The sequence below is a fragment of the Oncorhynchus mykiss genome, chromosome 2, assembly GCF_013265735.2.
Source record: "Oncorhynchus mykiss isolate Arlee chromosome 2, USDA_OmykA_1.1, whole genome shotgun sequence".
Classification (NCBI taxonomy): Eukaryota; Metazoa; Chordata; class Actinopteri; order Salmoniformes; family Salmonidae; genus Oncorhynchus; species Oncorhynchus mykiss.
Genome location: NC_048566.1, coordinates 70,607,303 through 70,629,264, shown reverse-complemented (window position 1 = coordinate 70,629,264; position 21,962 = coordinate 70,607,303). Strand labels below are relative to the sequence as shown.

The window sequence follows — 21,962 nt, the reverse complement described above, 5'->3', positions numbered from 1 at the left end:
TGAGTCAAAAAGTAATCAACTCCTTTGATTAACAGGTCACATAATACGTTTTATGGATTCACTCTGTGTGCAATAATAGTGTTGAACATGAGTTTTGAATGACTACTTCATCTCTGTACCCAAAACATACAATTATCTGTAAGGTCCCTCAGTCGAGCAGTGAATTTCAAACACAGATTCAAACACAAAGACAAGGGAGGATTTCCAATACCTCACAAGAAGGGCACCTATTGGTAGACAGCTAAGTTATTAATTACACTTTGAATGGTGTACCAATCCACCCAGTCACTACAAAGATAGAGCCGTCCTTCCTAACTCAGTTGCCGGAGAGGAAGGAAACCACTCAGGGATTTCTCCATGAGGCCAATGATGACATTAAAACAGTTAGAGTTAAATTACGGTGATAGGAGCAAACTGAGGATGGATCAACAACATTGTAGTTACTCCACAATACTAATCTAATCTATTACTGAGTACCGCTCTCCTTATTTTCAAGCATAGTGGTGGCTGCATCATGTTATGGGTATGCTTTAATCATTATGACTGGGGAGTTTTTCAGGATAAAGGAAACGGAATGGAGCTAAGCACAGGCAAAATCCTAGAGGAAAACCTTGTTCAGTCTGCTTTCTACCAGACACTGGGAGATTAATTCACCTTTCATCAGGACAATAACCTAAAACACAAGTGCAAATCTACACAGGAGTTACTTACCAAGAAGACAGTGAACGTTCCTGAGAGGCCGAGTTACAGTTTTGACTTAAATCTGTTTGAAAATCTATGGCAAGAGCTGAAAATCTTTGTCTAGCAATAATCATCAACCAATTTGACAGAGCTTGAATAATTTTCAAAAGAATAATTGGCAAATGTTGCACAATCCAGGTGTATAAAGCTCTTAGAGACACCCAGAAAGACTCAAAGCTATAATCGCTGCCAGAGGTGCATGTAAATGCATGAATACTTATGTAAAATAAATATTTCTGTACATGTTTTCACTTTGGGGTATTGTATGTAGATGGGTGAGAGAAAAACATCTACAGTGCCTTGCGAAAGTATTCGGCCCCCTTGAACTTTGCAACCTTTTGCCACATTTCAGGCTTCAAACATAAAGATATAAAACTGTATTTTTTTGTGAAGAATCAACAACAAGTGGGACACAATCATGAAGTGGAACGACATTTATTGGATATTTCAAACTTTTTTAACAAATCAAAAACTGAAAAATTGGGCGTGCAAAATTATTCAGCCCCCTTAAGTTAATACTTTGTAGCGCCACCCTTTGCTGCGATTACAGCTGTAAGTCGCTTGGGGTATGTCTCTATCAGTTTTGCACATCGAGAGACTGACATTTTTTCCCATTCCTCCTTGCAAAACAGCTCGAGCTCAGTGAGGTTGGATGAAGAGCATTTGTGAACAGCAGTTTTCAGTTCTTTCCACAGATTCTCGATTGGATTCAGGTCTGGACTTTGACTTGGCCATTCTAACACCTGGATATGTTTATTTTTGAACCATTCCATTGTAGATTTTGCTTTATGTTTTGGATCATTGTCTTGTTGGAAGACAAATCTCCGTCCCAGTCTCAGGTCTTTTGCAGACTCCATCAGGTTTTCTTCCAGAATGGTCCTGCATTTGGCTCCATCCATCTTCCCATCAATTTTAACCATCTTCCCTGTCCCTGCTGAAGAAAAGCAGGCCCAAACCATGATGCTGCCACCACCATGTTTGACAGTGGGGATGGTGTGTTCAGCTGTGTTGCTTTTACGCCAAACATAACGTTTTGCATTGTTGCCAAAAAGTTCAATGTTGGTTTCATCTGACCAGAGCACCTTCTTCCACATGTTTGGTGTCCATAAATGCCAGATTTGTGCAATATACGACTGATTGTTGTCCTATGGACAGAGTCTACCACCTCAGCTGTAGATCTCTGCAGTTCATCCAGAGTGATTATGGGCCTCTTGGCTGCATCTCTGATCAGTCTTCTCCTTGTATGAGCTGAAAGTTTAGAGGGACAGCCAGGTCTTTGTAGATTTGCAGTGGTCTGATACTCCTTCCATTTCAATATTATCGCTTGCACAGTGCTCCTTGGGATGTTTAAAGCTTGGGAAATATTTTTGTATCCAAATCCGGCTTTAAACTTCTTCACAACAGTATCTCGGACCTGCCTGGTGTGTTCCTTGTTCTTCATGATGCTCTCTGCGCTTTTGACGGACCTCTGAGACTATCACAGTGCAGGTGCATTTATACGGAGACTTGATTACACACAGGTGGATTGTATTTATCATCATTAGTCATTTAGGTCAACATTGGATCATTCAGAGATCCTCACTGAACTTCTGGAGAGAGTTTGCTGCACTGAAAGTAAAGGGGCTGAATAATTTTGCACGCCCAATTTTTCCGTTTTCGATTTGTTAAAAAAGTTTGAAATATCCAATAAATGTCGTTCCACTTCATGATTGTGTCCCACTTGTTGTTGATTCTTCACAAAAAAAATACAGTTTTATATCTTTATGTTTGAAGCCTGAAATGTGGCAAAAGTTCGCAAAGTTCAAGGGGGCCGAATACTTTCGCAAGGCACTGTATGTAATCAGTTTTGAATTCAGGCTGTAACACAACAAAACGTGGAGTAAGTCAAGGTGTATGAATAGGCACTGTATGATATTAAGACATGTCTCACTGCAGTCCCATGCCTAGAAAATAATATTGACTGTACAGTCAATTCCTTTCATTTACTTGTCACATAAATCCTGAATCTCTAAATTGGTCATTCTCAAGAAACTGACATTTGACAAAAAAATTATTGTGGTATTTTTCAATAAATTTCCTCTTGGATCACTGAGATTAGGATCTGTAATTTTCTATTGTATTTCATAATTATTATTTATTTTTAACAGATATTTAGCATTTTACCACAATTTCCACAACTACCAATGCAAAAATCTAAATCATTACCACAACAGTTTTCAAAGTTCCCAAAATTATATTTTGTTAACATTGCTCCTCTAATGAAAAGGCCTGAGATGAACAAAATCCTGACAATTTTTTATTTGAAATTCAATTATACACATTTATTTCATAACTTATTTCATTATCGTAATGTATAACCTTAAAAAAATATTTTTTGTCATAATCATAGAAAATTGTATTTATGTACACATATCTTGAACGAACAAAAGTCACAACATTAGATAAATTGTTAAAGTGTAAGTCAATGTATATCATCAAATTATATTTGATATTTGGGTTCTGATGGGGAACGACAGTTGAACTAAGCTCATGAAGCATTTATAAAATATATTCTTCAAGAATCAATGAGTACATATTATTATTTTATCCAAAAATAAATAGCAAATGTCCAAAAATAAATAGCAAATGTTGATTGCACCTTTAAGTACCTTACTGTAATAGATTTCCATTAAAATGGGCAAAAATAGCTTTTTAGCAAAAAACTATTTCTCAAGCAAAACATTTTCTATGACTGTGGGAGAGGTCTGAATGAGGAGGCGAACACTGAAAACTAGCTGTTATTGGCAGAGAGGTTTGGAACTCTCTTTGTTATTGGTCTATTAACCAATTTACCACATAGTGGAATCACCATGGAAAGTCGAAACTCCCACCCATGCAAACTAGCTGATTAGAAGATAGTGCTAAGCGATTTGTGCTTTTTGAGGTCGGTCGATTTCGATTCGATTAAAAAAATGTTTCACGGTTTTTGATTACGGTTTCGATTATTTTTGAAACATTAAATGCACTATGCATTTTGTGGGTTGAATGCTGCGAAAACACAATTCAATTCATAAAAGTCCCATGATGGTAGTGACTGCCCGTTACTGCTTATCACTTATTAACCATACTTTATTCACATTTCTTTACTTTAATCAAATATTTCAGTTGTGTAATTTACATTTGTTTAATTTGATGACTTCAGTCTGAGGTCCTGAGCGCTCTGGAGCAGGTTGTCTGTACTTTACTCCGTTCATCTTTCCCTCGATCCTGTCTCCCAGTCCCTGCAACTGAAAAACATCCCGACAGCATGACGCTGCCACCACCATACTTGACCGTAGGGATGGTGCCAGTTTTCCTTCAGACGTGATGCTGGGCATTCAGGCAAAATAGTTCAATCTTGGGTTCATCAGACCAGATAATCTTGTTTCTCATGGTCTGAGAGTCCTTTAGGTGCCTTTTGGAAAACTCCAAGCGGGCTGTCGTGTGCCTTTTACTGAGGAGTGGCTTCAATCTGGACACTCTACCATAAAGGCCTGATTGGTGGAGTGCTGCAGAGATGGTTGTCCTTCTGGAAGGTTCTACCAAGGACCTTCTCCTTCGATTGCTCAGTTTGGCAGCTCTAGGAAGAGTCTTGGTGGTTCCAAACTTCTTCCATTTAAGAATAATGGAGGCCACTGTGTTCTTGGGGACCTTCAATGCTGCAGACATTTTTTGGTACCCTTACCCAGATGTGTGCCTCGACCCAATCCAGTCTCGGAGCTCTACGGACAATTCCTTCATCCTCATGGCTTGGTTTTTGCTCTTAAATGCACTGTCAACTGTGAGACTTGTATAGACAGGTGTGTGCCTTTCCAAATCATGTCCAATCAATTGAATTGACCTCAGGTGGACTCCAATCAAGTTGCAGAAACATCCCAAGAATGATCAATGGAAACAGGATGCACCTGAGCTCAATTTTGAGTCTCATAGCAAAGGGAAGGAATACATATGTAAATAAGGTATTTCTGTTTTACATTTTTTTTAAATTTGCAAAAATGTTTCAAAACTAGTTTTCACTTTGTCATGATGGGGAATTGTGTGTAGATTTATGAGGAAAAGCAATTAATGAATGCATTTTAGAATAAGGCTGTAAAGTAACTAAATGTGGAAAAAGTCAAGGGGTCTGAATACTTTCCGAATGCACTGTGTGTAGTTCATAAGGATGAATGACAGGATGTTTGTGTCAATACACGAGTGAGAGACGGATTTATCTTATTGTGTCAATCACTATATTATCTAATAACAAAATGTGGAAAAAGACAAGGTGTCTGTATACTTTCCGAATGCACTGTATATCTGATGTGACAAACTACATTTCGTATTTTCTTGTTTCAGTGATGGTCTTTTCAGTGTTTCCTACTTTGTACTCCCTGCACTGTACCTCGCAAAGCAACTCTCTCTCTCTCTTCAATTCAGTTCAATTCAAGGGGCTTTATTGGCATGGGAAACATATGTTAACTTTGCCAAAGCAAGTGAGGTAGATAATATACAAAAGTGAAATAAACAATAGAAATTAACAGTAAACATTACACTCACAGAAGTTTCAAAAGAATAAAGACAGTGTTGTAACGATGTACAAATGGTTAAAGTACAAAAGGGAAAATACATTTACAATGGTGTTTGTTCTTCACTGGTTGACCTTTTCTTGTGGCAACAGGTCACATGTCTTGCTGCAGTGATGGCACACTGGTATTTCACCCAGGAGATATGGGAGTTTGTCAAAATTTGGTTTGTTTTCAAATTCTTTGTGATTCTGTGTAATCTGAGGGAAATATGTGTCTCTAATATGGTTATATATTGGGCACGAGGTTAGGAAGTGCAGCTCAGTTTCCACCTCATTTTGTGGGCAGTGTGCACATAGCCTGTCTTCTCTTGAGAGCCAGGTCTGCCTACGGCGGCCTTTCTCAATAGCAAGGCTATGCTCACTGAGTCTGTACATAGTCAAAGCTTTCCTTAGGTTTGAGTCAGTCACAGTGGTCAGGTATTCTGCCACTGTGTACTCTCTGTTTAGGGCCAAATAGCATTCTAGTTTGCTCTGTTTTTTTGTTAATTCTTTCCAATGTGTCAAATAATTATCCTTTTGTTTTCTCATGATTTGGTTAGGTCTAATTGTGTTGCTGTCCTGGGGCTCTGTGGGGTGTGTTTGTGTTTGTGAACAGAGCCCCAGGACCTGCTTGTTTAGGGGACTCTTCTCCAGGTTCATCTCTCTGTAGGTGATGGCTTTGTTATGGAAGGTTTGGAAATCACTTCCTTTTAGGTGGTTGTAGAATTTAACGGCTCTTTTCTGGATTTTGATAATTAGCGGGAATCAGCCTGATTTTGCTCTGCATGCATTATTTGGTGTTCTACGTTGTACACGGAGGATATTTTTGCAGAATTCTGAATGCAGTCTCAATTTGGTGTTTGTCCCATTTTGTGAATTATTGGTTGGTGAGCGGACCCCAGACCTCACAACCATAAAGGACTATGGGTTCTATAACTGATTGAGTTTTTTTAGCCAGATCCTAATTGGTATGTTGAATTTTATGTTCCTTTTGATGGCATAGAATGCCCTTCTGCCTTGTCTCTCCGATCGTTCACAGCTTTGTGGAAGTTACCTGTGGCGCTGATGTTTAGGCCAAGGTATGTATAGTATTTTTGTGTGCTCTAGGGCAACAGTGTTTAGATTGAATTTATATCTGTGGTCCTGATGACTGGACCTGTTTTGGAACACCATTCATTTGGTCTTACTAAGATTTACTGTCAGGGCCCAGGCCCTCCTTGGTTGGTTACAGAAGCACCAGATCATCAGCAAACAGTAGACATTTGACTTCAGATTCTAGTAGGGTGAGGCCGGGTGCTGCAGACCTTTCTAGTGCCCGCGCCAATTTGTTGATATACATGTTGAAGAGGGTGGGGCTTAAGCTGCATCCCTGTCTCACCCCACGGCCCTGTGGGAAGAAATGTGTGTTTTTTAACCCTACACTTGTTGTTTGTGTACATGGATTTTATAATGTCACATGTTTTTCCCCCAACACCACTTTCTATCAATTTGTATAGCATACCCTCATGCCAAATTGAGTCGAAGACCTTTTTGAAATCAACAAAGCATGAGAAGACTTTGCCTTTGTTTTGGTTTGTTTGTTTGTCAATTAGGGTGTGCAGGGTGAATACGTGGTCTGTTGTATGGTAATTTGGTTAAAAGCCAATTTGCTCAGTACATTGTTTTCACTGAGGAAATGTACGAGTCTGCTGTTAATGATAATGCAGAGGATTTTCCCAAGGTTGCTGTTGACACATATCCCACAGTAGTTTTTGGGGTCAAATTTGTCTCCACTTTTGTGGATTGGGGTGATCAGTCCTTGGTTCCAAATACTGGGGAAGATGCCAGAGCTAAGGATGATGTTAAAGAGTTTTAGTATAGCCATTTGGAATTTGTTGTCTGTATATTTGATCATTTCATTGAGGATACCATCAACACCAAAGGCCTTTTTGGGTTGGAGGGTTTTTATTTTGTCCTGTAGCTCATTCAAGGTAATTGGAGAATCCAGTGTGTTCTAGTAGTCTTTAATAGTTGATTCTAAGATTTGTATTTGCTCATGTATATGTTTTTGCTGTTTGTTCTTTGTTATAGAGCCAACAAGATTGGAGAAGTGGTTTACCCATACATCTCCATTTTGGATAGATAATTCTTCATGTTGTTGTTTGTTTAGTGTTTTCCCAGAAGTGGTTAGAGTCTATGGATTCTTCAATTAAATTGAGCTGATTTCTGACGTGCTGTTCCTTCCTTTTCCGTAGTGTATTTCTGTATTGTTTTAGTGATTCCCCATAGTGAAGGCATAGACTCAGGTTTTCCGGGTCTCTATGTTTTTGGTTGGACAGGTTTCTAAATTTCTTTCTTAGATTTTTGCATTCTTCATCAAACCATTTGTCATTGTTGTTCAGTTTTCTATTTGAGATTTTTAGATTTGAAAGGGAAGCTGAGAGGTCAAATATTGTACCGGTTCTCTAGTGGTGAAGGAGAGGCGGACCAAAATGCAGCGTGGTTTCTTTGATTCATGTTTAATAACAAAAGAAACACGAACACTACAAAAACAACAAACGTGGAAAACCAAAAACAGTCCTATCTGGTGCAAAACACAGAGACAGGAACAATCACCCACAAACACACAGTGAAACCCAGGCTACATAAGTATGATTCTCAATCAGAAACAACTAAAGACACCTGCCTCTGATTGAGAACCATACTAGGCCGAAACATAGAAATACCCAAATCATAGAAAAACAAACATAGACTGCCCACCCAACTCACGCCCTGACCATACTAAATAAATACAAAACTATAAATAAAGGTCAGAACGTGACAAATATACTGTTAATATTTTATACTGACAAGTTCACACCTTCACTATTACAGTGGAATGTTTTACCCATGAAGTTGTCTAAAAGGGATTGAATTTGTTGTTGGCTAATTGTTTTTTGGTAGGTTTTTGGTGGAGGTATACAGAAGATAGCCCTATTTGGTAAAAGACCAAGTCCATAGTATGGCAAGAACAGCTCCAATAAGCAAAGAGAAATGACAGTCCATCATTACTTTAAGACATGAAGGTCAGTCAACAAGGAAAATTCCAAGAAATTGGAAAGTTTCTTCAAGTACAGTCGCAAAAACAATCAAGCGCTATGATGAAACTGGCTCTCATGAGGACTGCCACAGGAACTGAAGACCCAGATTTACCTCTGCTGCAGAGTATAAGTTCATTAGAGTTACCAGCCTCAGAAATTGCAGCCAAATAAATGCTTCAACTGTTCAGAGGAGACTGCGTGAATCAGGCCTTCTTTGCTGCAAGGGAAACCACTACTAAAAGATACCAATAATAATAAGAGACTTGCTTGAGCCAAGAAACACGAGCAATGGACATTAGACTGGTGGAAATCCAAATTTCACTGTGTCTTTGTGAGACGTTGTGTAGGTGAACGGATGATCTCTGCAGGTGTATTTCCCACCGCAAAGCATGGAGGAGGAGGTGTTATGGTGTGGGGGTGCTTTGCTGGTGATACTGTCAGTGATTTATTTAGAATTCAAGACATACTGAACCAGCACGGCTACAGCAGTGAAGCTGGTTGAGAGAATGCCAAGAGTGTGCAAAGCTGTCCTCAAGGCAAAGTGTGTGTGTGTGTGTGTGTGTGTGTATGTGTGTGTGTGTGCGTATAGTCGTGTATGTGGGTTTGTGTGTGTGTGTGTGTGTGTGTGTGTGTGTGTGTGTGTGTGTGTGTGTGTGTGTGTGTGTGTGTGTGTGTGTGTGTGTGTGTGTGTGTGTGTGTGTGTGTGTGTGTGTGTGTGTGTGTCTGGTCTCCAGAGTCCACGGCTGGTGAAGGTGGTGGAGGAAGTCTCCCTGGATTTCAAATTGGTCAGTCCAGTGGATGTATGTAAAAAAGTGGCACCAGGGATGGAGTCCACATTCAATGTCCTCTTTACACCTCAGGAGAACAAGGTACTGTCAACACAAAGACATTTTTTTAAATCATGGCAACACACTTAACAAACAGTTGGAACACTGTAATAAACCTTTACGTTTTATTTAAATGCTATGGATCAAATCAAAAGAGTTTCAAACTTTATTACAACTTAATTCAATCTATTGATGCTCATAAAATGTCCTCTATCTGATTTCAAAGGAAAACCTGCTTTCTTATGTTCTGAAAATTCCTGAAAGAAATGTAGGCCTAGTTATGAAACCAGTCTCATTCATAACATTTGGTCTGAATGAAAGATTGCAATTCTTCAGATTTCCTATTCAGTAATGACAACCCGGTGAAACATTAATGACAAAGCTCATATTCCTTGTTAATGCGCCTCTGCACTGTAATTCTATCAGAGAGTGTGCTTTGATGAGCATGAGAGGAAATGTTTCCACTACCGCCTACCCTCTCTCCATTAGCTTCCATTCTCCAGGCTCTTATATGGCTTGGTAATCTGCTTTGCTTTGTTTGCACATGAATACAGAGTGCTGTAGCTATACTATAGCAGTGTGTTTGTGTGCGTGTGTGAGAGAGAGAGAGAGAGAGAGAGAGAGAGAGAGAGAGAGAGAGAGAGAGAGAGAGAGAGTGAGAAAGAGAGAGAGAGAGAGGCTCAGGGCCCTTGGCAACATAATCAGGCCTTGAAGCAACTCATCAGTATGGAGACAATAGTGAGCGATGAGGTCTGGATGACAGCTTCTCAAGGAAAAAGCATACTTTTCTTAATGTTATAATGATTTGAACAATTGGAGCAGCAGTGAACCTTCAGTTATGCATGTGTTATATAGTAACTTGTAGATGTTCCCGTGTCCTTCATGCACCACTTGAGGCGCAAGCCATTAAACAGGAAGTACATAAGAAACTGATCAAAGTTGAATCTGAAGTCTACCTCCGTTGTCCTTGTGAATTTTTAAAGTAACCTCTCTAGGGTGGCGTGGACCAATCTAGACTTCCCTTACCAGCTGCACCTCTCTCTGTGCCCTGTGAAGTGCTCCTCACTGCCGACCCTGCTAGTGCGCAACATTGTGCCAAAGTGAGGCCCAGTTCCAGCTTAGCACACACAGGTGAGATATGATCTATGCTAGGAGTCTATTCCAGCCTCTAGTCTGTTCTAGTCTAACCTATGCTAAACCAACCAATCCTGCCTGTTCATGCCTTTGTTCTGTCAAGCCCTTTCTCATTGATGTTAGTGAGAGCATGCAGGTGAGGGTGGACTTCCTTCCCAAGACTGAAGGAGACCACAACGAGGACCTGCTGCTTCACTACCATACACATGCAAGACCATTACTCTAAAGCACCAGCTACGCCTCACAGGTCTGGCTAGCAGAGATTCACTATCTTCTGGAACTTTTCAAATGGTCAGGGAAACATTCAGCATTATACAGATGTTACCCACGCATCTATACTCCACAACCATCTACAAAATTCCCCCTACAAAGTACAAAACATACTCATTATACACCCCTCCCCAGAATCCCAACCGATAGACCAACTCACTTTGCAATAGGCTAGCACACAGGTGCTAGCTCTGCACTAGTAAGTTACTTTACAGAAACACATGAACGCACACGCTCATGTTACATAAGTATTTTTGCATAAAGATAATCAGCTACATCAAGTGTAGTGGAACTAAAAGGATGAATCTGTTTACCATACATTCGCTGTGAACACAATAATAAAATATCCCCTCCCTAATGACCCTGCAGCAGGAATGGTAAAACAGTGCTAATCATTTCAGGAGCATTTATCCACACAGTCTTTAATCTCTGCTCTTTCACACAGGTTGCACCTAGAATAGAGGGAAAACACCCTCTATGCATATCCTATTAACAGATTTATGAGTGTGGATGGCTGGGGGTGAGGGTGTTATCTGTTCCTACAGCAGTGTGCTCAGCCCAGTTAGAACGGGCTTTATCAGCCCCTGGAGACACTTCTCTCTTGATTTCTTTGTGTGATTATACTAGTTAATGGTTTGAGATATTGATAGAACTGCTTTCTTTTCCAGCTGGACTGTAAATGGATGTGCATTTATTTATTTTTAATTAGAGCTCTTAAACTGTCCTACGTTTGTGATTGTGATGATGATGGGTGTGCTGGAGAAGTGACCATGTGGAATTCAGAGGTGATTGCAGTGTTAAAACAATTTGAAAAAAAGTGTTCAGGCTATGGTGAAATCCAGGGTTGATGGAGGTTTTAGAGTAGTCCGCTTTATCACTTAATCATTGTGACAAGTCTTTGGTAGAAATGAAATTCTTTGGTAGAAATTAAGTTGTTTGGGCCTCCCGAGTGGTGCAGCAGTCTAAGGCGATGCATCGTAGTACTTGTGGTGTCACTACAGACCCAGGTTCGATCCCGGGCTGTGTCGCAGCTGGGCCGTGGCCACGAGACCCATGAGGCAGTGCACAATTGGCCCTGCGTCATCCGGGTTATTTGAGGGTTTAGCCGGCCGGGATGTCCTTGTCCCCTCGCACTGTGGCGGGCCTGGCGCATGCACGTTGACATAGTCGCCAGTTGGACGATCTTTCCTCCAACACATTGGTGCTGCTGGCTTCCGGGTTAAGCGAGCAGTGTGTCAAGAAGCAGTGTGGCTTGGCAAGGTTGTGTTTCGGAGGATGCATGTCTCTCGACCTTAGCCTCACCCCAGTCCGTAAGGGAGTTGCAGCGATGGGACAAGACTGTAACTACCAATTGGAGAGAAAAAGGGGTCAAATAAAAATAAAAAGCAAACATGAAAGTTGCTAAAAGGTTAATGCAAGATGTGATGGAGAACTGTATCTGTGCGAGATACAGTAAACCAATAACAGACAAAGGAGTACTTGATTGGTGTGAGTGTGCATGTGTGAGTGTGTGCAGGTCTTGACATTCAAGTCAATTTGACAATTGAGTATGACGTTACAAGCTTGGCACACCTTTATTTGGGGAGTTTCTCCCATTCTTCTGTGCAGATCCTCTCAAGCTCTATCAGGTTGAATGGGGAGCGTCACTGCATAGCTATTTTCAGATCTCTCCAGAGATGCTTGGTCAGATTCAAGACTGATGTTTTTATACCTGGTTTGCATACCCATTCTTGCCTTAGCATTTACTGATATTTATCATCATTTGGAACATTTCCGACCACTGTCGGTCTTCAAACTAGGCTATAGGCTATGTGTGCATGTGATAAATAATAAACATAATCATTTTGTAATAATAGCCACAGACAGGGATGATGGGCCACAGACAGGGATGATGGGCCACAGACAGGGATGATGGGCCACTGATGGGGATGATGGGTCACTGATGGGGATGATGGGCCACTGACGGGGATGATGGGCCACTGACGGGGATGAGGGGCCACTGACAGGGATGATGGGCCACTGACGGGGATGAGGGGCCACTGACGGGAATGATGGGCCACTGACGGGGATGAATGGTCACTGACAGGGATGATGGGCCACTGACGGGGATGATGGGCCACTGACGGGGATGATGGGCCACTGACGGGGATGATGGGCCACTGACGGGGATGGTGGGCCACTGACGGGGATGAGGGGCCACTGATAGGAATGATGGGCCACTGACGGGGATGATTAACTGGCCAGGGGGGGTTCCAAAACCTCTGTGGGCCAGTGGGCAGCCCTGAATGTGCGTGTGTGTGTGTGTGTGTGCGTGTGTGTGTGTGTGTGTGTGTGTGTGTGTGTGTGTGTGTGTGTGTGTGTGTGTGTGTGTGTGTATGTGTGTGTGTGTGTGTGTGTGTGTGTGTGTGTGTGTGTGCGTGTGTGTGTGTGTGTGTGTGCGTGTCTGTGTGTGTGTGTGTGTGTGTGTGTGTGTGTGTGTGTGTGTGTGTGTTTGCCTCAGGTGGTGCTTGGTGCTCTGCTGTCTCACTGCATAAACATCCAGGTCTACTGAAGGGCAGCAGCATTAACGTTTTATAAAGTGCTCTGCTCTAAAAGACCACTTTAGGCCCATCAGTTGAATATCATTTTTAATTTAGCACCTTTCCCTGTCTCCTTCTCATCTATGTTTCAGATTAAGCTGATCTGGAGGTTACACTCTGGAGTCAGTGAATGGAGCCTGCCAGAGAGCAGCCTCACTGCAGGCTCTCACTCTCATATTGGGACTTCAAACTTACATTTCTGGGCAGAAAGTCATAAGTATCTTGTCAAGAAGTACTGGACAAGTAGTACATGTTTGACCCATGAACATATCATTTTAACCATGGTAAAATGTTGGCAGTGGTGGGATGCATTTATCTCTCTGATGTTACTTTACAGACAGTATCCATCTATTCTAATCAATCGATCTATTGATTTATTAATTTGCCCTCGAGAAACCCTCATCTTGAACACATTTACATATTGTAGATTTTATTGAACTGTAGCTGATGCGTCACAAATTAGCCTCCTTTGCTCAAGGGTGTGACTGCTAGTTACTGAGATTCAATATGATAACCATCTCGTTAGATATGAATCCAGCTCCCCAGTCACTGCTATGTCATTTTCCTAAAATCAACACAATAATGAAAACAGCGGTCAGGTTGCTATCTTTGCTCCTGTCTGAATACTTGGATGCTAGGTGACAGGAGACAAGAAATGGTACTCTCTCCTGTTCTTTTGATGTGCTAGATAAAAACCAGCAACAATATTCACACAGTAAAAAAACCTCAAAGTCAATTCTGGTGAGAAATGCTATCCTTGGGTTCAAGACAGGCTACCTTTGCTATTGGAATGAATGAATTAGTTATAGTCTTATCGCTGCTCATATTGACTTTTTTGTGTGTGTTTATTTAGGAACAAAGAGACAGTTCCTTGATGAGTTTAGCCTAGACTCTTTTAGGAAAGCACAGGAGCTCTCTCTCACACACACACACACACACAGGCACAAGCTTGCACGCACGCACACACACACACACACACACTCACACAGTCTATTGTCAAATGCAGCATGGGCAAGCAAATGGAGAACTTTCAGCAGTAGTATCAGCTGAGGTTAAAATATCCTCTGCATAGCCTGGAAACTGATGGCTGTGCAGAATTAATCTCTTGAGAAAATGAGATGATGAAAGCATGAGATTGGCTTGAGCAGTGTGGGAGAGAGGCTAATGTTCCCTGCCTGTCAACAGTTGTCATAGCATCAGGATTTCAGCGATAATTATGGTGCCTTCATTTCCCCCTCTTTTCTATTCTCTTTTTTTGTAGGACATACAAGTATATCACAGCTTTATTGCACCTGACATATGATAACGTAAAAATATAATATCAATTCTTTTTTTTGTTTGTCATTATGCACTGAGTGTACAAAACATTTAAGAACACCCCTCCCCCTCCTCTTTTGCCCTCAAAAGAGCCTTCATTTTGTCGGGGCATAGACTTTAAGTGTCGAAAGTGTTCCTCAGGGATGCTGGCCCAAGTTGACTTCAATGCTTCCCACAGTTGTGTCAAGTTGGCTGGATGTCCTTGGGTGGTGGACCATTCTTGATACACATGGGAAACGGTTGAGCGTGAAAAACCCAGCAGTGTTGCAGTTCTTGACACAAACCTGTGTGCCTGAAACCTACTACCATACCCCGTTCAAAGGCACGTAAGTATTTTGTCTTGACCAGTGACCCTCTGATTGGCACACATACACAATCCATGTCTCAATTGTCTCAAGGCTTAAAAATCCTTCTAAAACCTGTCTCCTCCCCTTCATTTACACTGATTGAAGTGGATTTAACAAGTGACATCAATCGAGGGCAATTTAACAAATTATCAATAATCATAGCTTTCACCTGGATTCACCTGTTCAGTCTATGTCATGGAAAGAGCAGTGTTCATAGTGTTTTGTACACTTAGTGTACATGCTGGTTTTAAGTGTATATTTGCTCTAGAGATGCTATTAACCATCCATGGTTCCTCCTGAGACAACAGTAAGTTATTTATCTGGGCAGCAACTATAGTAGCTAGCTTGCTTACCCACCTTGCATTGTCCCTGCGTCCCAACAGAGTGCTTTCACTGAATTCTCACAGTCTATCCACTGTAATACGTCTACTTCGGTGTTCAACAGGAGAACTTGGTGGATCAAATACAAAGTGAGGTTATGAGGTTGTGACATTGATACGAATGTCTTAATGAATAAGCTCCTTATCCCTGGATGTTGTCCTTCATCTGACTTGATCTGAGACACCCATTTCAGAGACAAACTGTCAAGCCAATCCTTCATAGTAAGTTCTTTGAAGATATTTTTTAATGAGATCATTTAACTGTACTGTATGGCCTAATCTGCATCCCTCATTTTGCAGATAAAAGATGCATGGTTACAGGAGGTGTATATAATGTCTTAAGTACATTTATCGTTCTTTCACTAATATTTTAAAGGGGTAGAGTACTGTAGAGTACTGTAGGCTTTACATCATTTTTGATACAGATGGACTGTTTTCCAGCATTGGATTTAGGTATACTGTAGTCTCAGGCTTCTTATTGGAAAACAAAGCCTAAATTGCTTGTTATTTCAATTTCACTACCTGAATTATTTACTCACATTTGTGGAATAAGGGCAAGGAAATCCACAGGGACAGTTTACTTGACTACAGACTGGTCCCACTGGGTGGACTACTAAGTACTAATGAGCCTGTTGTGGAACTATCTGAAAAGACACAACAACATGTTTTTTACTACACAATTCAAGTGTGAGTCTGTCTGTCTGGCTTGTCTATCTAGCCTGTCTATCTAGCCTGTCTGTCTAGCCTGTCTGTCTAGCCTGTCTATCTAGCCTGTCTATCTAGCTTGTCTATCTAGCTTGTCTGTCTAGCCTGTCTGTCTAGCCTGTCAATCTAGCCTGTCTGTCTAGCCTGTCTGTCTAGCCTGTCTGTCTAGCCTGTCTATCTAGCTTGTCTGTCTAGCCTGTCTGTCTAGCCTGTCAATCTAGCCTGTCTGTCTAGCCTGTCTGTCTAGCCTATCTGCATAGCTTGTCTATCTAGCCCGTCTATCTAGCCTGTCTGTCTAGCCTATTTGTCTAGCCTGTCTGTCTAGCCTGTCTGTCTAGCCTGTCTGTCTAGCCTATATGTCTAGCCTGTCTGTCTAGCCTGTCTGTCTGGCCTGTATGTCTAGCCTATCTGTCTAGCCTGTCTGTCTAGCCTGTCTGTCTAGCCTGTCTGTCTAGCCTATTTGTCTAGCCTGTCTGTCTAGCCTATTTGTCTAGCCTGTCTGTCTAGCCTGTCTGTCTATCCTGTCTGTCTAGCCTATCTTTCTAGCCTGTCTGTGTAGCCTGTCTGTATAGCCTATCTGTCTAGCCTGTCTGTCTAGCCAATCTGTCTAGCATAGCTGTCTAGCCTGTCTGTCTAGCCTGTCTGTCTAGCCTGTCTGTCTGGCCTATTTTTCTAGCCTGTCTGTCTAGCCTGTCTGTCTAGCCTGTCTGTCTAGCCTATTTGTCTAGCCTGTCTGTCTAGCCTGTCTGTCTAGCCTATTTGTCTAGGGTATCTACCACAGTTGGTCAGTCAGTCAGTCTGTCAGTCAGTATGTCATTGATGCAATGGTAAAGACTGTTCATGTGCACTTTCAGTATGTGTTTACTCAGTGCATTCTCCAAGGAACCAGGACTCAGATGCCCCCCTCCTCCTCCTCCCTCTCTTGCTCTGCGGAGCCAAGGGACATTTAATTTGTTTGTAAATCTGCAGTAGGGCTTCTCTGTTACAGGTTTATTCTTATTGATGGATTTAGCTCATTTGGCCTTGAAGAAAATATGAATAATGTTAAATGTGACTATACCGTTGTGGATAAATTGTAGTAAGAATAATAATAATAAAGCCTATTAGATAATCATCCACATCATCACATTGGGTTTAATTGTATTATATTACTTGAATCTAACACAAAACTCATTTTGGCTAAATAAAGTTTGATGGCTGCCTAGTGCTTCCTGCTTGTTTAAATCCAGGATGCAATTTGAATACCAGCCTATTTAATTTGGGGTTCAATTGTGTCTTGGTTCACTCGTTAGGGTCAGATTGGGATCTCTGCTAAAGCACCATGGTTCTGTTTTGAATGTATCCAAACTAGCCAAACAAAACAAAATGCTCAAAGTATTTACATATTCCACAGGCTGATTTTTGCATTGTTTTTCTGTTTTCATTCTGTAAGCTGACTGCTCCGGTGGGAACCATGTGTTTTGTGTCACTTGGTCCAAGAGAGACTCTGTAATTGTAGTGGATGGCTCAGACAGAGTATAGCCTACCTGTCATGCTAATCCAACAGCGCCATCTCCATGACCAATTATGAAGCACCGACCAACAGTAGCCCACTGGCTGGACCAGGGTTTCTGAAACTATGGGCCCTGGTGGACCCTGGGCATGTGAGAGGTGGGTTGCAGTTATGAGAATCTATCATCACACAGTATCTTTGGATAACGATTTGGATCATGGGAGGATGGTACATTTCTCATTTGGGTCTCGCATAGAAAAGGTTTAAGAAACACTAGACTACTAGACTACTGGGCTAGACTATAGCATCACATTTGTGGCTTTGCCATAAAGTCCTGACAGATAATGAACTGTTTAGAAAATAGGGCTGGGAATTGACAGGGACCTCACGACACTAAATTATCACAATATTTTGGTTCCGATACACTATGTATTGCAATTCGATACTGTCATTTTATTGCAGCATACCACCCTGCATTCCACTGCTGGCTTGCTTCTGAAGCTAAGCAGGGTTGGTCCTGGTTGGTCCCTAGATGGGAGACCAGCGGCTGCTGGAAGTGGTGTTGGAGGTCCAGTAGGAGGCACGCTTTCCTCTGGTTTAAAAAAGTGCCCCATGGCAGTGATTGGGGACATTGCCCTGAGTAGTGTGCTGTCTTTTGGATGGGATGTTAAACATGTATCCTGACTCTCTGTGGTCGCTAAAGATCCCATTGTACTTACACTTACAGTATCGTAAGAGTGTCCTGGCTAAATTCCCAATCTGGCCCTCGTACCATCACCCTAATTACACAGAGAGACAAGAGAGAGCCATGAGAAAACAAGTTTTCATCCGTCATGGAAATAAAGTGCTGTTAACAAATTTGCTCACAATTTAAAAAGAAGATGGTGAAAAAACTATAAAGGAAAAATACTGGAGTTTTGGTACAGGTACAGCTAAACCAAAACTCAAAAATAATATCCCGAAATGTAACTGTATCAATTTTTCCCCCCATTACTAATAGAAAAGGCCTGTATTTTAGAATCTACCCACATGTACTTTTGACGTTCTACATACAGTGTATGTACATTGCCCAGCTATAGTACTCTTAATGAGTTGTTAGATAATCCAGTAGCTGTGTGTGTCTGTTGTTTCTCCTCCGGGGAGGATGTTTACATCAGTCTGTGTGGAGTGTCTACAGACGTGAATGTGAGGCTGGCTAGGAACTCTGTCATAGTGGAGACAACCTACATTTCCATGGCCAACCAAAGCTCAGTCTCCATAGTGAACAGGAGTGATACTATAGTCCACTATCAGTGGAAGAGATGTGCCACTGAACAGGAGGAGGAGCAGCAGAAGCTAAGGTGGGATGTCCGTTCATGTTCATCTCCATCATGTACATCCCAATGTAAACGTGATTAACACATCAACATACATTGATTTCCTGTAAAACAAACATCTAAAGTGACCCTTAGCTAATGGATCATCAGAAAAGCTTGATGGTCGGTCCAGATCAACGCCTTTGCATGTAGCCTGTTTAGATGCTCCTTTGTCTTCATCCCCTACTCACTCTCTCTCGCTGTGGATCTCTCTGCTCTGCCGTGAATCTAGGTTCTGTTCCGAGCTGCAGCGGGAAGAGGAGGATGAGATGGATCAGTTCCTGACAGAGTGTGACGTAGACCCCACTCCACGCAGACCCCACTCCGCCTGTCCACACTCTCACGCATCTTCCAAGACCGACGCAGGCAGCTGAAGGAGAAACGGCTGTCCTTCTCAGACAACTGCATCATAGTGGAATCTTTGGTGTGCTATGTAGAGATGGGATGAAGGGAGGATGGGGGCATTTTACTGTGAGCTGATAGCAAATGTTCTCTTATAGGGAGTCCAATGGTTCATGGTACAGTAGCTTTGGTGCCCATGCCCATTGACCAACAGTCTAAACAAACTTAATGTGTTTGTCTTAGCTTATGGTCTAATGCAGGCTACGCTACAGTACACAGTATCACCAAGGCTGAATTACATGATACCTAATCACCCTCTGGGATTATAGACTTTACTCAGTATGTGAGTCACAAAGTGCACGCAAAGTGCATTTAAGGGATAGTTTTCTCAAATGCCATCATGTTTTTTTGCACAGCAGTAGCTAGGCCAACTTGCATACCAAAATCCTCCCATAGTATCCTCATGCTTATTTGGTTTGCCCTGTAATCCCTAAGGAAACTTGAATAACTAATTTCAGGGATGCACTTTATCGCATTATACCCTGTACCAGCATTCTGTACCAACCCCTATAACTCAGTGTGGTGTCTGCAGTGGTTGGGCATAGGCCTTTGTTTTCCCGTTGCCTGGTTCACACCTCCAGCCTCTGGTGACAGTGACACATCTGTCTCCGTGGAGTACTCAGCTGTGGTAGAAGACAAACTTTAGCACTTTGATGAAATAACTCCAACCTTTAAAAACACATTTAAAACTCTCTCTGCATATCATTTTGCCATGCAGCTAGCAGTGAGTCACTGCTCCACAGCAGCTATAAAAATCCCCTGGATATTCCTATATTCAATTTCATATTTTTCATCCCAATTTGTGTTGAATTTTTTTGTGTGGCAGTGTGTGTGAGCACTTATGAGTAGCCATATGTTCAGCATTCACAAACACAGAGGGAGACTGTCCTTGCTGAGTCAGAGGCGTGGCCACTTGGATCAGTTCAGCCTCTAACCTGATCTCACCTGCTGTCTCGGAGTCTGACCGTTGGACTGAGATGCCCCTGGGGAGACAGCCACTCATTCTCTCATCCATCCTGACACCCAACTCTCCCCAGGCATTTGTTAAGCACACTATGTCCTCAGGGAAGTCTTACCAACATTTGCCCTTGATGTCTCACTCTCCTGTCTGGTCATGTGGTTTTGTGTCAGAGAGTTGGAAAGGAAGAGTGGAAAACAAACACAGACACCCTCCAAATAAAGCCAAGCCTCCCAAAGACAAACTCTGCACCCAAGTATTCTGTATAGCACCTTGAAGAGGTGTGCTCTGTCAGCACAGAGTGGGGCCAGAACCCCACTGTTACCCTAAGGCAAACTTGTCCTTCTGCTCTCCAGAGGTCTGCTGATTATGATTACATTAGTGTCTTTCTAAGTACTACATTAACACCCAGCTGCTTTTCTTTTCCACTGGATGACTTGATCTATTTGATAAAGACACTACCATTTGGACAGAAGCTTTATCTTTCAGCAGACATAAGTTGTCTTTGATGATAAAGAATAATACTTGGATTGGGGGAGTATTATGATATATCATTTTATATGACACTGAATACAAATATAAACTCAACATGTAACGTGTTGACCCCATATTTCATGAGCTGAAATAAAATATCCCAGAAATGTTCTAAACTCACAAAAAGCTTATTTCTCTCACATTTTGGGCACGTATTTGTCTACATCCCTGTTAGTGAGCATTTCTTCTTTGCCAAGATAATCGATCCACCTGACAGGTGTGGTATATCAAGAAGCTTATTAAACAGCATGATCATTACACAGGTGCACCTTGTGCTGGGGACAATAAAAGGCTGCTCTAAAATGTGCAGTTCTGTCAGATAACACAATGACAGATGTCTCAAGTTTTGAGGGAGAGTGCAATTGGCATGCTGATTGCAGGAATGTCCACCAGAGCTATAGCCAGATAATTGGATGTTCATTTCTCTACCATAAACCGTTTCCAATGTCGTTTTAGAGAATTTGGCAGTGAGACCAGCCACCTGGACAGCTGATGAAACTGTGGGTTTGCACAACCAAATATTTTCTGCATAAACTGTCAGATACTGTCTCAGTGAAGCTCATTTGCGTGCTCGTCGTCCTCACCAGGGTCTTGACCTGACTGCAGTTCGGCATTGTAACCGAATTTAGTGGGCAAAGCTCACCTTCAATGGCACACTGGAGAAGAGTGTTCTTCATGGATTAATTTCAGTTTCAACTGTACCGGGCAGATGGCTGACAGTGTGCATGGCGTCATGTGGGCGAGCAATTAGCTGATGTCAATATTGTGAACAGAGTTCCCCATGCTGGCGGTGTGGTTATAGTATGGGCAGACATAAACTACGTACAATGAATACAATTGCATTTTATCCATACACACCAGACATGTCCCCCATTGAGCCTGTTTGGGATGCTCTGGATTCACGTGTACGACAGCGTGTTCTAGTTCCCGCCAATATCCAGCAACTTTGCACAGCCATTAAGAGGATTGGGACAACAGTTCAAAGGACACCATCAACAGCCTAATCAACTCTATGTAAAGGACAGTTGTCGAGTTGCATGAGGCAAATTGTAGTTCCACCAGAAACACACTGGTTTTCTGATCCACGCCCCTACCTTTTTTAAAGGTATCTGTGACCAACAAATACTGTAAGAGGCATAGTGTTTAAAGTAGCCTTTCTGTGGCCGGCAGGAGGGGGACATTTGACCAAACACCACCTCAGATGTCAACATCATTTTCAAACCACAGGAAGCCAAGATCTATTAGCAGATGGTCTACTTTGACATTACAGGTGAAGAGTTTGATCAGATTTGATCAGATTT

General features: G+C 41.9%; 1 pseudogene; it reads left to right on the top strand.

Annotated features, from left to right (window-relative positions):
* The window catches only part of LOC110501848, a 90,325-nt pseudogene that overhangs the window by 13,323 nt on the left and 55,040 nt on the right, over window positions 1-21,962 (top strand).